The sequence below is a fragment of the Ornithorhynchus anatinus genome, chromosome 4 (genome assembly GCF_004115215.2).
Source record: "Ornithorhynchus anatinus isolate Pmale09 chromosome 4, mOrnAna1.pri.v4, whole genome shotgun sequence".
Classification (NCBI taxonomy): Eukaryota; Metazoa; Chordata; class Mammalia; order Monotremata; family Ornithorhynchidae; genus Ornithorhynchus; species Ornithorhynchus anatinus.
Genome location: NC_041731.1, coordinates 27553101 through 27565110, shown reverse-complemented (window position 1 = coordinate 27565110; position 12010 = coordinate 27553101). Strand labels below are relative to the sequence as shown.

At 42.9% G+C, this 12010-nt stretch overlaps 1 protein-coding gene across 2 annotated transcripts in view; it reads right to left on the bottom strand.

Annotated features, from left to right (window-relative positions):
• Positions 1-12010, bottom strand: part of PAPPA (pappalysin 1) — a 276545-nt gene that overhangs the window by 106220 nt on the left and 158315 nt on the right. The gene's annotated exons all lie outside the window — the stretch shown is intronic.

The following is a 12010-nucleotide window of genomic DNA, read 5'->3' as shown; positions in this document are numbered from 1 at the left end:
ACGATTGAATGAGGGAAGGTGTATGTGTCCTGGGCCTCTTCGAATACCAACCCACTGTATTTGCTCTAGTTCCCTAATATCGGTAGAGAGTACTGCTGTTGCAAGCGCTCAGTAAATACCATTGACTGACTGATTGATTGATTGGCTACCCCAAGTCCTGACTGCTCCTTAAATCACAGTTTACAAACTCTTCTATCCCATATTAAACCCAGGAAAACATTGGGAGCACAGAGGGTTAACAGGCTAGACCGTGAGCAATGAGCATATTTATTTAACGGAAAGCCTAGTCCTGTTGTTTACGGACCATTAGAAACAATTATCACCTTCACCCCTCCCCTCGCCCCACAGCCTGCTGCTTTGATGAAGGTCTTAAAGAGACAAGAGGAAAATATTCATTGTTTCAACTTTATGCTTCGTTCTTTGACGTACTGCTGGACTCCCCGCCCCCACGACCTTCTATAGGCATCGCTGAAAGTTCAAAATAGATTCCTTCCCTTCTTGCCTCCCTGATTTCAGCTCTGGGGTCAGGGCCCCGGGCCTCAGCCCAATGGCGACATTCCGATCTCAGTTACTAACACCTATTGCTCCCTGCACCTATTGACACCAGAGCAGCTAATTTTGCCTTCTTGACCTGTCAACTTCCACCGAAGTCACCTTAGTTCTCGCTCTCTGTTGTGATATGGATCAAAAATAATCAGTCAGGTATTTTGAGCTCTTAAAAAATGTAGGCTCAAGTTTGACCAGTCAATCAACTGCATTATTAATTTTTTGTAAGCGCCCAATGAGTGCAGTGACTTGCCCTCTTACAGTTTACAATCCAGGTACATCAGTAGATGAAAAGTGCATGTGACAGTGCCATAGAGTGTATCAAAGTTATTCGAGAGGAAGTTATTCCAGAGGACTGACAACAGAAATAAACACAAAACACTGATGGTGTTGGAGGGAAGCTGGAGTGATTGGATTAATCAGAGCCAGAGGAGGTAAATCTCGGAAGTTTCTTAGAAGGAGGTGAGTCGAGTAAAGTGTGAAGGAATGGAGGTATGAATATTTGCAGAGGAGAGCTGAGGCTACTCTAGACACTTAGTAAATACTCATCGATTGTTCTTTCCCTTTCCTTTTTTATGGAACTTCTTAAGTGCTATGTGCCAAACATTATACTAAAGTCTGGGGTAGATAAAATAATCAGGTTGGACACAATCCCTGTTCCACATGAGCCTCACAGTCCAAAAAGGAGTTTGATTTTGTCTGCTGTGTGACTTTAGGCAAATTACTTTACTTCTCTGTGCCTCAGTTCCTCATCTCTAAAAGGGGGACAAAGGGGTGAAAGGGGGATGTCCCTATGGGACAGAGACTGTGTCCAACCCGATTAACTTGCATCTACCCCAGAGTGCTTGGCACATAGTAAGTGCTTAATGAATACCATTATTATTATTATTTAATTTTCATTTTACAGATAAGGAAACTGAGGACCAGAGAGGTGAAGTGACTCACCCAAGGTCACATAGACAAGTGGTGGAGCCAGACTAAAACCCAGGTCTGTACTCTTTCCATTAGGCCACACTGCTTCCTTAAATGCTTCAGTCACCAAATTGTTTTCTCTAGGGAATGAATCCCATTTATTTCCACTGCTAGAATATTTTCTGTCAAAGGTTTCATATGAATGACAGGCTTTTACAGCTAGAATGATGCTGTTTTCCAGCAGTTAAAGCTAATTCTCCAAAATAATATTCTGCACTCTTTTTTAGTTAGAGATTGCAAGGTGCAAACCAATGATATTGACCTCATTTTATAGATCATAAAAATCATTGAGGACAAAGCTATCTGATGTCATCACACCCATCCTAACCTAGAGGCAACGATCCTGTAGCATGATAATTTCCCCCTCTCCACCTCCCTACCCAGTTTCCATCCCTGTTTAAACCCTGGCTTCTTTGCATAGGCTGCTAACAAGGGAGGACAATTAGTGTCGGATGTTGTGGTGGCTATTGTATTGTTGACAACTTCTCTGTTAAGAACTGGACAGGGCCTACTGACTCACTTCACAGAGGCCGCTCCCTAACCCTCCCCCCTCCCCATAATTATGCCATTCAGCCACCACCAGAGCTGTATTTGAACCAGTGACCTAGTAGTGAAAGGCTGTGTATCTCATTACTAATCTCTTCAACCACCCAGTCCTCAAAATGCATCCGTTTAACTAATAGGAAAATGCCTTGGGGCGGGTAAGAGACACAGAAATGAGGAGATTCTTCTCATAACATTTTTATTTTCTTCTTTGGCTCCTGGGGTCTGAGCAAAATCCATCTGACAGTACTCTCAGGTTTGGTGGATGGGAAAGCCAATGGGAGAACCCAGAGGCATATAGAGTAGCAGAGAATTGAGGTCACTAATCCTTGCAAAGTCTTTATGCTGCTTCTCCATAGCCCTCCAGCAGTTCAGAAGGCCCTTTGAAAAAAAAGGCCACGAGGGCCCACCTGTTTGCAATTTCTGTGGGTTTTTTATTATTTTGAAAAAGGAGTGAAAATGCTAACATATGGTGATCCCTGCCTAGATTACATAATCTACCGTAGGAGAGGAGAGTGGAATCCCCACCCAGATGGTCTGTGGGTGAATTAATGGCATATATGTTCCACCTCAAAGAGGAAGAGGCAGGAGGCAGACGGGGGTGAAGGGGTGGGAGGAATTTCCTGTATTTCCAGGGCACGAGTTGCTTGGGCTTTGTGCTTGCAGGAGTTTGCTCTGTGGGGAGCAGTCCACCTAAAGAAGAAGCCATCTGTGACTTCTTCACCACATTCCTGGGAATGGTTATGCCAGACAGGAGGTGGGGAAAATAAATATCTCTCTTTCCCCTCCCCTCTGTCTCTGTTACCCCTTTCCTCTTCCTCTTTCCTTCCAGCCTCTTTCTATGCCCCATTCTCTGTCCTCTAACAGGAAGAAAAGAAGGTATGAATCAAAGAGGTCACCTGACCCAGTTCCCATGACTAGGAAGGTGGTTTCAAAAGCACCCTGGATGGAAGATTATTTCTTTGTATTCTAAAGATCTCCACATCAGGAGATACCTCAATCTCCCTTGGTAATCTGCTACAGAGTTTTATCATACATGCAGTGCAAGAAGTTCTTCCCTAAAACTAACCAAACTCTAAGCCCATTTTCCCATTCATTCTTCGGTGGGGATGGAGAAGTGATCAGGGTCTATCTCCTAGAGGTCTTTGATGGACTTGAAGAGAGTTATCAAGACTCACCTTAGTCTTATCTGTTTCAGGAATTTATGTCTCACCTGGTCACCAACACTCCCAGGTGGGGCCTGAGAAGTTATGGCTCTTCCAAATCCTAAGATCCAATACCTGGTCTCTCAGAGAGTTTAAAGTTGCCAATAAAAAGAGGTGTCCAAGAATCAAACCTTCAGTCTTCAAGGAGTACTAAAATGGCCCCATCACAACCAATAAGTGGTATTTACTGAATCTTTACTTTGTGCAGACCACTGTTCTAAGTGCTTGGAAAAGTATGATACAGCTGATAGATTTCTATTCAATGCTGTGGTGGCTGTGAAAGGAAGATGCTTCAAGCTGAATTTGGCATTGTTTATGGGTACCAGGTTAATGATGAGGTATTTCTAATTGACCTATTCTCCTCTCCCGCTCTGAAATTGGCATTGCTGATACTGTCACAGTGCCAACCTCCTTCTTACAACTGACCCTTTTATTTCAACAGCCTTTGCTGAACAAACACCATATTTTTGATTTCCAGTGGGAAAACAAAACCTAGTTTATAAAATAAGGTGTTAGAAAATGACAAATTTTAACAAAGAGGTGAATATCCAGGCTTTACCGGAGTAAAGGGTAACTACACAGGCTGGGACACAATAGGCAAAAAGGCACATATATCTCAATAGTGCCCTCAGGGCCATTTCTAAATTCTGGCAGGTATACTCAGCTTACACTTCTTGAGTAAATGCATCCTAACCCAAGACCATCTGACCTCACTGAACTCCTAATCCTGCATAATTGCTTATTTACCTCAAAGATTCACAGTTTTATCTTCTAATCAGTGCTTCTATAAGTGAGTAGCATAGCATGGAAGGAAAAGGAAGCAGGAGTGTGCAGAGATAAGGTCTAGATTAGTTAAGGGAAGAGGTAGCAGTGGTAGTATCTATTAAGTGCTTATGATGTGCAGAACACTGCACTGCAATTTAAGCACTGGGAAAGTATACCTGGGTAAGAATTCGGCACAGTCTCTGGCCCTCCAGGGGTTCCCAATCTAAGTATATTATGGAGGAGGGCCCTGAAGTCTGCATTAGGATATTTTATTGGAAAGGGGGAAAATGATATTTCAGCAGCATGTAAAGAGAAGGAAGTACACAGACAGGGCTTACTTCTAGTGATGCCACTCTCCTCACTTCCTTACTAAGATCCCAGGAGAGATTTATGGTAGAGGAAAATAAGATCAGTTTCATAGGGTGAATCCACTTGGCAGAGGGTCTTAAAGATCATGACCAAGAGTTTTATTTTTACCTGAGGAAAATAGAGATAAACATGGATGAAATTTGTCAAGCAGTGGTATTTATCGCACACCTGCCAATACAGGGTACTTATACTCAGTATTTGAGAAAGTAAAGTAGAAGCCAAAGACATAGCTCCACCTCTGGGACAGGAGTTTACCATCTATTTAATCAGGCAACCCAAATGATCAGGGAAATTGAGAAGGTTAATGTGAGAACATAGTGAAAAGTTTATTAACTTCAATCTGGAAGGGTGTAGGATAAGAAGTGAATAGTTAACAAAATCCTCAAGAGAGTGAATGGGCACACATGGAATTATTGTTCTCCAAATCCCACAGTAAAAGGGCTAGTGAACATCTACTAAAGCCCAAAGGTGATAGCTTCCAAGCGAACAAAACCGAGTGATTAGCAAGTTTCAGAGGGGGTTTGGTGGGTACATTCATGGACAAGTCGTCCATTCTGGGTCACTAGAAAAAGTTAAAGGAAAAGTTAGGGCTGTTGTATGGTCCATCTATAACCATGAGGATAGGGGACAATCTTTGCCTCCAACCATTTTGTGGCCACTTCGGAGGCTGAATAGTGGGTTGGATGGACCATTGGCTTAACCCAGAAATGGCATTGCTCGAGGTGACTGGGAACAATGTGGGTCAATTTAAGGATAACTCTGAGACAGTCTGAGCAGTGCTTGACGGAAATGGTTTTGAATGTGAAATGATTATCCTGGAGGAGAGCTTATTTTTGGCCTCCAGGCCCTCTACCAGTCAAAAGTAAGCTCTCCTTCCTTAAGATAATGCATTCCAAATTCAACTCGACCAACTTAACCTACTTCAAGCATCATCAACACTCCTAAAGATAGTCATTGCTGTAGTCAGATGTCTGCACCCTAGAGGCACACACTTAAGAAGACTTGCAAACAGATGGCTAACCACTTCTCCAATTCAGCCCTGAGTTATGGGTGGATGATAAGCCTGAAGAAAACAGAGGTGAAGTAGCAGCCTGTACCAGAAAATCTATTTGTCCCCTACCAAAAACCTATATTGCCAACACAATGCTAATGTTGTCACAGCACATTGACTTGATTCTCTAGATAACAATAGTGTCTAGTTAACAATAGATAAGGAAGAAGAAAACTTGACTCAAGAAAGTCAGCCCATCTGGGAGACTGTAAAGAGGGTGTGATAGCAGCTAAGTAACAGGTTTCCCATGAAACCAAAGATCTACAGAGCTCCAGTACTGTCCAACTTTCTCTTCTGCCAATGAAACCTGGATACCCAAAAGACACCAAATCCAGCTCCCTAAGTAGTTCCATTAGCATCATTAAGTGGCTATCATCAACATGAGCTGTTAAGAAAGGATCACAAATAATGAAGTAGTAACTTCTCTGTGCCTCAGTTACCTCATCTGTAAAATGGGGATTAAGACTATGAGCCCCATGTGGGACAACCTGATTCCCCTGTGTCTACCCCAGCGCTTAGAACAGTGCTCGGCACATAGTAAGCGCTTAACAAATACCAACATTATTATTAGAATGAAGTCAGTCACCCAGTGTTGAAGTTATTCTTACCTTAATACTTTGCCGGGTGGGACAGGGCAGAAATTATATCTACTTACTCTACTGCACTCTCCCAAGTGATCAGTACAGTGCTCTGCAGAAAATAAGCACTTAATAAATACCAATGACTAATCGACATGTGAGGAAAAGAGATGACAACTGCTATATGGTAAACTGGAATTGGGAGACAGAAAGCTAGGAGGAGGGAAGAATCATTTTAAGGATACAGTAAAACAAAACTTCAGAAAATGCTGCATCCCAGTTTTTTTTTCTATTTATCCTATTTAAGTGCCAGGTCTGTACTAAATACTGGAGTAGACACAAGCTAATCAGGTTGAGCACAGTCCACATTCCAAATGGGGCTCACAGTAGTAATTTCCATTTTACAGATGAGGTAACTGAGGCACAAAGAAGTGAAGTGCCTTGCCCAAGGCCACACAGCAGACAAGTGATGGAGTTGTGATTAGAACCCAGGTCCTCCTGACTCCCATGTCCATGCTCTAAAAACCAGGAGGTAATTACCACAGATAGATCAGCGGGTCCCACTGCGATCAAGAAAGGAGAGGGTCTCTGAACAGAATTTTCTTAAAGATCAACCCACAAAGAGGGAAAAGTGAAAATAACAGTAGGTGCAGCAAACATCAAATATGACAGCACAACAAGGGGTGGTCTTCATGTGTTCACATTGAGGACAGGGCTGAGGGTCCCTCATTGGTCTTTTCAATCAGAAGCAGCGTGGCTCAGTGGGAGGAGCATGGGCTTGGGAGTCAGAGGTCATGGGTTCTAATCCCAGCTCTGCCACTTGTCAGATGTGTGACTTCGGTCAAGTCATTTCACTTCTCTGTGCCTCAGTTACCTCATCTGTAAAAGAGGGATTTAGACTGTGAGCCCCATATGGGACAACCTGATCACCTTGTATCTCCCCAGCACTTAGACCAGTGCTTCGCACAAGGTAAGCGCTTAACAAATACCATTATTATTATTATTGTTTCATCATTTTTTTCAAGTATAAAGGACCAAATCAGATGCACGCACACACACACACACACGCACGCACACACGCATACTATCCAGGAACAAACACCACGGTTCTGGCATTTTGTCTACATTAAACTCAGAAGCTCCCACCCTCATATACCTTCCTTAGCAGTCTCTCTGTGGGTACACAGTAGATGGGTGCTTCCCTTATAGTTCACTCTGCCTTTCTGGCTAACACTAGCAGCATACTTTCTACTCTCCAGGAAGTGACTTGCCTTTGTGACTCCAGGGGTCCTTCTGCACCCTCAACCTTTACTCTCTGTCTCCTTGCCCAGTTACTCCTCTGGAATTGGATATTCTCTAGTTGATGATTCTAGAATGACTGACATCTTATGTAAAATAGCTTCTCCCCTGGGTGGGGTCCTGAGGAGTGAGCCATTTACAGATCTGGAGATTTTTTTCTTTTTTTTAATGGTATTTGTTAAGCACTTACTATGTGCCAGAAACTGAAATAAGCCCTGGGTTAGATACAGATAATCTTTATTTTTTTTAATGGTGTTTGTTAAGCACTTACTAAGTGCCAGACACCTTACTAGGTGCTGGAATAGATAAAAGCTAATCAAGTTGGACACGGTCCCTATCCCTCCTGAGGCTCACAGTCATAATCACCATTTTAAAGATGAGGTAACTGAGGTCCAGACAAGTGGAATGACTTGCCCAAAGTCAAACAACAGTCAAGTGGCAGAGCTAGGATTAGAGCCCAGGTCCTCTGACTTCCAGGCCCACCCTCTTTCTACTAGGCTACACTTCTTTTCAATTAATCCCTTTCCAGACTGTAATGTGTGGGCAGGGAACGTGTCTACCAACCCTGTTATGTTGTACTCTCTCCAGTGCTTAGTACAGTGCTCTGCACCCAGTAGAGGCTCAATAAATATAATTGATTGATTTTCAGGAATGCCTGGCAACTTCCACCTATCTATGAGTGGGGCTATGGAAGCCTGGACCATTGCAACCTCTAATTGCTGAACAAACTGTGCACCTTGTCCAGGTTGTTCTCTAACACCAATCTAGAGATGAATGGTTAAATGTGAAAGAAAACCCAACCAGGCACACACCCTGAGCATTGATAGCCAAAAACAATGATTAATGTCAGCCCTGACCACCAGGAACCAAACGGGAAAGATCATAGGAGTGATTTTTCACTTGAAAAAATTCTCAGCATTTAGAGAACAAAACTTTCTTTGTGTGTTCCTAAAATTACTAATGTGTTTACTGATGTTTTTCTAAGTGTGGTGTTCGTAAAGTGCTCAGTGTTCATTAATTGATTTGTTCATTAATTATGGTATAGCTCATAAAAATAATTATGGTATTTGTAAACTCTTACTTTGTGCCAGGCACTGTACTAAGCACTGGGGTGGATATAAGTAAATTGGGTTGAACATAGTCCCTGTCTTGTGCTATGTGACAAGCACTGTACTAAGGACTGGGGTAGGTACAAGTTAATCAGGTTGGATACAGTGCCTGTCTCCAGGGGCTCACAGTCTAAATTGGCGAGTGTAGGATGTAATCCTCATTTTACAGATGAAGAAACTGAGGCATATAGAAGTTAAGAGATTTGTCCAATGTCACATTGCAGACAAGTGCCAGAACTGGGACTAATACTTCCAGGTCTGTGCTCTTTCCATTAAGCCATGCTGCTCCCCACAAGGCACAAAGCTAAGCACTGAGACAGATAGAGCACAATCAGATTAGATGCAGTCCATGTCGCAAATGGGGTTCATTGTCTAAGAGACTGATTAGAAACTGATTTCTCATTAAGAACTGCAATCTCTCAGTGGGGGTGAAATTAATTCACTCAGGTAATCAATGGTATTTCCTGAGTGCTTAGTGTGTTCAGAGCACTGTCCTTAGCACTAGGAAGAGGACAATACAAGAAAGTTATCGATAGTAAATCCCCAGGCCCTGCAATGGACTATGGTCCCATATATAGGGAAACAGCCTGACCTAAGCGCTTAATAAATGCCATCATCATTACTGGGAAGAGCATAAGCCTGGGCATCAGGGTTCTAATTCCAGGTCTACTGTGTGATCTTGGACAAGTCACTTTACTTCTCTATGCCACGGTTCCCTCATCTGCAAAATGGGGATTCAATACCTGTTCTCCCTCTTAGTTAGAATGTGAGCCCCACATGGGACCTGATAACCTTGTACCTGATTACCCAGATCTTAGTACAATAGTTGGTATATAGTAAGTGCTTAATAAATGTCAGTTATCATCATATATACCAGGAACTGGGTTCACATCTGCCTTGTCTCCTCTGAATAGAACATTTCTCTATAAAATCTGGCTTTTTGCACAGAAGATCCACTGACTCTCCCTTTGTTTGGCGGTGAGGATTGAAGGCAAATGAGCAGTTCACACTTTAGTTTTGGAGATGTAATACCCAGCTCCAAGCTTTAGACTTCTAAAGAGGAGACACACAGAGGAACTCCCAGCATGCCCTAGTGGATAGAGCATGGGCCTGGGAGTCAGAAAGTCATGGGTTCTAATACTGGCTCTGCCACTTGTCAGCTGTGTGACTTTGGGCAGTGTGGCTCAGTGGAAACAGCACGGGCTTCGGAGTCAGAGGTCATGGGTCCAAATCCCGACTCTGCCACTTGTCAGCTGTGTGACTGTGGGCAAGTCACTTCACTTCTCTGTGCCTCAGCTACCTCATCTGTAAAATGGGGATTAACTGTGAGCCTCACATGGGACAACCTGATTACCCTGTATCCTCCCAGCGTTTAGAACAGTGCTCTGCACATGGTAAGCGCTTAACAAATACCAACATTATTATTATTATTCTCTGTGCCTGAGTTAACTCATCTGTAAAATGGGGATTAAGACTGTGAACCCCTTGTAGGACACCCTGATTACCTTGTATCCCACCCAGTGCTTGGTACATAGTAAGTACTTAACAAATACCATTATTATTATTATTACAGTGACTGACACATAGTAAGTGCTTAACAAATACCATAAGTATTATTATTATAAATACCTCAATTTACATAAATGATAAGTGGGAGCAAAGAGGAGGGGCAGTTTACATTTGAAGAGCCAGAGGGTTTGGGAATGTTCCATTTGAACCATCTGAATGAGTGTAAAGAACAAAGAGAGACTTCTCTTGGCTGACTGCCTTTGATTCTAGAGATATGGATTGTGGTGTGTAAATTTGAAAGCTCGTGCGCATTTCCTAGGACTATTCCAGCTGTCGTTGTAAAACTGCTGACTAACAAATCTACTATCCCATAAATGAATTTCTCTAAACGACTTGAATGATCCAATAAGATTCCTCTCCTGATGCAAGCCTTAGCTTCCTCTGGCATGCAAGGGCTCACATCTGCAGCCAAGTAGGGTTTTGCTGCAGGTGTTGGGAGGAGCCCGGCCCCGTTACCCAACAGCAGAACAATCTGGGTTGATTAAACCTAACCATTGGTTGCCTCCTCCCAGGACTTCCAGGGAGAGGTGGGAAAGCAGTCGTTGGGCTGGGATTTCTCAGGAAAAGCTGTCATGGAAGATTAAGGAAAACCTTGCAGTGATGAAGGGGCTCCTCACTGCCTAAATTGTGGCTTCTCCCAGACTCCCAACTGGAAAAGAGAAGCCCAGGAGTCCTGCCTATTGGGGAATCCTTTTCCCACCTCTGTCAGAAGAGAGAGAAGGCTGCATTGTGGAGTCTCAGGTAGCTGAGGAACTAACTACCAGTTTGTCTCTAATCCTGGTTCTGTCACTTGTCTACTGTGTGACCTTGCGTAAATTCCTTCACTTCTCTCAGTCACATTTACCTCATCTATAAAGTAGGAATTAAAACTGTGAGCCCCATGTGGGACAAGGACTGTGTTCAAACTGATTAGCTTGTATCTACCCCAGCGATTAGTACGGTGACTGGGACATGGTAAGTGCTTAACAAATGTCATTAAAATAAAAATGTCTGAACCTTTTAAGAGCTTTGGTTCAGTTGACAAAAAGTTTTGCAGTGCACATTGGTGAGAAAGACCTTCTTCTCTGTCTACAAATAACAGATCCATGGTATTTGGAAAGGGGGAAATTAAGCATCTCTCTCACCCACACACAAAAACACACACGTGTGTGTGCACACTCACTGAACAAAATTCAAACCCCACAGACCCTTTCTTCAGTGTTGGCATGAGAAAGTTTACTTTCAGACTTAAAGAAATGAGTTTGTGGTTTGAGGATGGAATTCGGCTTTGCTGAAGAATCATATCCTGCATGTGTGTATATCTATGGTGTGGTAACTCCATTACAGTTTTAGAGAGACTTGTTTACATTTTTTACATGTTTTCTTGAACAGAACATGAACCCAAATTACACAGTAAAGGTCATTCTGGATCAGTGCCATTGCCTCTACATCCTCTTCTTGGAACTTAATTTAATGACAGTGCTGGAGGGTACCTTCCTTGGACTGCCTTTATGGGCATCCTGGGAAGAAGTAAAGAGGGGAATGGTAAAGTGAAGATAAAAGAGAAACTGCCAAAGTTCTCTCTGGTACGAAAGGTGAGATTTACTGATTCACTGAAGTAGATTATTTCTGCTCCCCAGATGAGGTAAAAACCAATTAACCAGTCTGGAAAACTGTGCCTGTCAGGTACTGTTTATGGGATCTGCCTTGCACTCATGGATCTCAGCTCCAAACTGGGCTGTTTCAATTCAGAGTAGGCCTCATTGTTCCTCAGTCTGGTCTCCCAGTTTCATGCTTGCTCCCTGTCTGTCAACTTTTCTCTCTTTCTCTCAATGATGCAATCAGTGGCATTTATTAGGAAGTGTACTAAGCATTTGGGAGAGTTCAGAGTTAGTAGACAGTTCCTTGCCCAAAATGAGCTTACAGTCTCCCTCTTTCTCTCTCCTCTTCTGATCTCTGCTACTAGAAAGTATTTACCACATTTTCTATTCATTCATTGAATAATGCCATCGAGGCTTTTAATCG